The sequence below is a fragment of the Dioscorea cayenensis genome, chromosome 6, assembly GCF_009730915.1.
Source record: "Dioscorea cayenensis subsp. rotundata cultivar TDr96_F1 chromosome 6, TDr96_F1_v2_PseudoChromosome.rev07_lg8_w22 25.fasta, whole genome shotgun sequence".
Taxonomy (NCBI): Eukaryota; Viridiplantae; Streptophyta; class Magnoliopsida; order Dioscoreales; family Dioscoreaceae; genus Dioscorea; species Dioscorea cayenensis.
Genome location: NC_052476.1, coordinates 11,168,619 through 11,173,952, shown reverse-complemented (window position 1 = coordinate 11,173,952; position 5,334 = coordinate 11,168,619).

Genomic DNA, 5,334 nt, shown 5'->3' with positions numbered 1-5,334 from the left:
TTTAGACAACGAGAAGCTCAGAAAAGAAGAAGTTCTGACAGTGGATGAAGATGATTGGAGAGAGCCTTTTATTAAATACTTGAAGTATGGTGAGCTACCATATGAAAAAGTCCTCGAGCCACGCAGCTTAAAGAAAAAGGGCGATGAGGTTTACCCTTGTTAATGATGTTCTCTATCGAAGATCATATGATCAACTCCCTCGCTAAGATGTCTCTCGAAAGGAGGAGTCCAAGAAGTCATGCATGAAGTCCATTCTCGTATTTGTGGAGCTCACCACCAGACCGAAGATGCGTTGAAGATTTAAAACATATTGGGTACTATTGGGCGAGCATGATTAATGATTGCCTACAATATGCAAGACGGTACAAACTATGGCAAGCCCATGGGGATTTTATTCATCAACACCCCAATCCTTTACACCCTACAATCTCTTCATGGCCTTTCGAGATGTGGGGACTCGATGTGATAGGGCCCTATTGAGCCACCATCATCAAGAGGGCATCGCTTTATATTGGCTACCACTGACTATTTCTCACGGTGGGCGGAAGCCATTCCTTTAAAGGAAGTAAAGGCAGAAAACATCATCAAATTCTTCAAAGATCATGTGCTATATAAATTTGGGACGCCTAGAAGGATCATCTCCCGACAACGGGCGTAGCATTCAAAAAGTTTCAAGGTTGGAAGGTTTGCTCAACATCACAAAATAGATTGGAGGTATTCCTCTATCTATAATGCTAGAGCAAATGGTCTTGCTGAAGCATTCAATAAAACATTATCCAAATTGTTGAAAGAAAGCAGCTTTCGAAAAAGTCAAAGGGATTGGCACGAAAGGCTTCCTCAAGTTTTATGGGCATACCGGACAACGATATCGAACACCGACTCAATCAACACCATACTCGCTGGTATTTGGCATGTGTCGTTCTTCCACTTGAAGTCCAAATTCCATCTTTAAGAATTGCCTTACAAAATGAACTCACAAATGAAGATAGAGTTCGCTTGCGTTTTGGATGAGCTTGATGCTTTAGATGAAAGAAGGCTAGAGGCCCAACAAAAATCTTGAAGTCTACAAAGCAAGGATGGCTCGAGCTACAATAAGATGGCTCGGATTCGAACTTTCGAGAAAGGGGAGATGGTATGGGTGTTAAGAAGACCAATCATCACCAATAAGCATGTTGGGGGTAAGTTCAAGTCAAATTGGGAAGGCCCGTACATCATAGAGGTCGATCACTGAAGGTGGAGCTTATCACTAATCGACGCCGATGGAAGGAGACCTATGCCACCCATCAATGCGCGTTTTTTGAAAAAATATTATCCATGATGTACATGTAATGTATGATTTGGGAAATGCTAAAAAAAAAGAGGTAAAAAAAAACAACAAAAAAAAACAAAAAAAAACAATAATAAAAAAAAATATAGAAGGAAAAGGACTTGTGTTTGCCTACGATGAATGTCCGAAAGGTTTTGTTTGAGCAGGTTGGTCAAGCATGGTATATGCTTCTCGAGGCAAATTACGAGTTCTATTATCTTGTTTCTCTTGAATAAAAGCACATTGTAGAAGGAGAAATTTGTGTTTGTCTATGATGGAACGTCCAGTGCTCTTCTTTGAGCAAGATTGGTCAAGCGTAATAGATGCTTCTTGAGGCAAAATATAAATTCCATCATGTTGTTTCCCTTATCAAGTTGAATAAGGATATGATTCTATGAATTTTGAAATGATTTTTTGCAAGTCTTATAAAAAGGCTATAAGATCAGGTAAAAAAAAGAAGAAGAAAGAAGAAAAAAAAAAAACAAAACAAAAATAAAATCAAGGAAACAAAAAAATAAAATAAAAAAAATCTGCAGTTTTTGTACAAATGCTGTTTTGATCAAGTAGCTCATCGGGTATCCAGATCAGCTTGAATCGTCATGAAATTTTAACTCTATTATAAACACATGACAATAGTCAATGTGAACGGTTGAAATTAAATTTGAAATTCTGACAATTTTTAAAGAATTCTATATTTCAAGTTAAGATTCAGAAAACTTGTTCTCAAATGACCAAGGTTGATCAAAGCTTAATTGGACTATGATAACTTCTCTGATTAATCTGAAAATTTTATCTAAGCTTTGATACGTCATGATGTTTCATGTGAACGGTTATGATTATATTTTTATTTTGGGAAATAGCAAAACAAATTCGTGACTCAACAGTGAGATTCATTGATGATTGTCATGGAAATTGTTTGTCGTCAAGTTGATAATCAAATAGTTAAAAGCTCCAGAATCTTCTTGAAAATATTTTTTATATGTGCAAGACGTCTTCATCTTCAATATGAACGGTGGAGATTGAGTTTGAAGCCCATTTGCCTCTCATAAAAATTCATAAGTTCAAGTCAAATTTTGTTAAATATTGTGGTCTCCATTGTTGACTTTTAAGATGGTGATCGAGTGGTTGAATCTTTCTTGGTACTTATGAAATTTTTTATCTACACTCATAGATTATTTTTCTTTGAGTTGGACGGTCAAAATTATGTTTGGAGTTTAGCATACTCATAAAAAAAGAAGAAGGAAAGGGAAAAGTGAAAAAAATGGTCGAAAAGAAATTTTTATTATTAAAGAGAAAAGTGAAGAAGACATGGACTTTCAGTCCATTTATTACATTAAGCTAAATTTGAATGAATCAAATAACTAGAACCTAAAGCTAAATGATGGAAATAGACAAAGCTAAACAAAAAAAAAAAAAAAAATCAAAAAAATAGACTAAGCTATTCAAAGTTGAGCTTTCTTTTTTTCAAGGTTGGCTCGAGCGTCCGCAAGTGGTGATGAGGTTTGTGAAACATTATCTCCTCCTCCAAGCTCTTCAAGCTTCATTAGATCATCAACTAAGGATTGATTCACTTCCTCAATAGAAGGGGTAGAAGATAGAAGGTCTTTTCCTGAAGAGATGATTTGTATTTGTTCTTCTTCTTGAGCTTTCAACTCTTGTAGTTTTTCTCTTATTAGCATGAGTTGCTTTTCGGCCTCGTCCACACGTTGGGATGTTGTTGCTAGGAATAACTTCATTTCTTTCTTATCCTCTATATCCTTCATCAACCCACTCCTTTTTGATATGGTTGGGTCATTTTCTCCACCTTCCAAGTCATGCACAATTTTTAAAAGATCAAGCACTTCATATATTTTGTCTCTTGTGGTTGACATATCGACCCCATGAATTATCAAAGTCTTGTGTAGTTTTGTAGTTTCTTCCCTCAAAGATTCATGTTCATGGGGTTGTGATGACTTTACCTTTTGAAGGAGATCCTTGGTTAAAAAGGAAACTAAGCCAGAACTTTGTCCAACAACTTGGGAATAAAGAGTCTTCGTAGACTCAACATCTATGGTTAAAGTCTTCTTATGCTCAGGAGAATTGTCGGAGCTATTAATAGACACGACCTTGGGGATTGAATCATCTTTAGATTGAGGTTGAGGTTGATCTTCGATGAGCGGCCTCCCGGAATTAAAAGTTTTTTTCTAGTTGTGGAGGAGAAGACATTGCTTGGTGATCATCAGCAAAGGTTGCTTCTGGAGCCAAGTTCTCCTCTAATTGTTGAGGAAGTGGGGTACTTTCTGTAGACTCAGAGTCCTTTTCTTGATAAGAATCTCCCACATGTGGATAAGCGTCAAGGATGGGAGTGTAGTCATCATCGGCTGCATGATCTGAGGATAAAGAGTCGTCTCCTGAAGGGTTGGTCTTTTGGGGAGTAGCTCGGTGAAAGCCTACAATAAAAAGATGTTAAGATGAATCGAGTTAAAAAAAAACAAAAAAAAGGGGAAAGGAAAAAAGGGAAATATTCGTTGAAAGAGGTACCTATCGGGTCAGACCCTGATTTGGAAATACTCTTTTGATCCTTATCATGCTCACTTGGGCCAGGGACTTCGGCTATAAAAGGCAACATGGTTAATGAAGTTCTGAGGGCATTGAATGAAATTATATCATTGCAAAAATATATATATATATATAAAATATATTGCAAAAAAAAAAACTACATATATATATATATATATACCTTGAATATTTGTTTGATGTGGGACGGATAATGGTGTTGAAGGAGCTCGTGATGATATGTCATCTTCGATGGTTCGAGCTCTCTTCGCCGAATGCCTTGACCCTACTGAAGTTTGTGGTTCCGAAGGCCTAGCCTGATTCCTCTCAACCCTTCTGAGTTGAATTTGTTCTCCATGATGGTCCCTTTTCTTCGTTTGAGGAGGAGTTTTTTTTTTAGGTGGAGGCTTGTCTTGAGGTTTCTTTGTGGAAGGGTCGTTTTTGATAAGGCGAACGTGAATGGGCTTCAACATTGTATGCATCCTTGTTGACCAATGATGAGCATATATATATATATAAGGGATGGCCTTGACGATCATGAGATGGAATATAGAATTTTGATCCTGACTTCCTTCTAGCAAACTGATACCAGTAGCTCACCAAAAGGCCTATAGATTGTGGGCGCTTTGGCACTTGAATGTCCATTGGAAACGCTTGATCGTACCCAAATTGACGAGCAAAACGGTGTGGATTGTACTGCTGAGCGTAGATGTCTTTCCCAAGACGTAGAGGGATGATGCTTTGACGGAAAGAGATAAAGTACTCTGCCTGAGTTTTACTTAACTTTTTTTTGTCATCTGGATCCTTGAAGTCTTCTAACCAACCTTCATTTTTAAACTCACTACATGTGAATGGTCGCCATATAAGATATTCCTCTCGTCTTAGTATATTCCGAGCTCTCCCAGGATTGAATGTGCTAGCTGCTACATCTGAAATATGAGCCATGTCTGGGATTTCTCACAAACCATTGATATTTCTGATACTGTCACTAGGTTTTTGCGGCGGGAGTATGTTCCTGCAAAATGTGCTTCGACACAAGCATACAAAAAGTGATACGGTAAAGAGACCGAAGAGCCACATGGTCCTTTAGGATGTCGGACCATGGCATCCAATCCCGCACAAATATAGACAAATACGGCAGGGGCCAAGGCAATTCTTGTTCCTTTGGCTAGTTTCGTTGCCATCATAAATGTATCTGGACGTATGAGGAAGCCTTTTTTGTGGAATTATAAAACGACATAACCACAGAGATAGGAAGCCAGCTAACTTGCATTCTTCTGAAGCAGGAGGGACCGGATGAGTGTCAGTGTCTGCAGTTTTATATGATTCTCTGAAGAACAAGTCTGCCCACTGCGCATAAGTGACTTTGTTGTTTTTCTTGGGTGCATAACAAGAGAGCCACTGATAAATAGCAAATAGATCCTTTAGAGTGGTATGAGATTCGGTTGCAGAATACAATTCACTATTTGGTGGGATGTACTCTTCGTAAAATT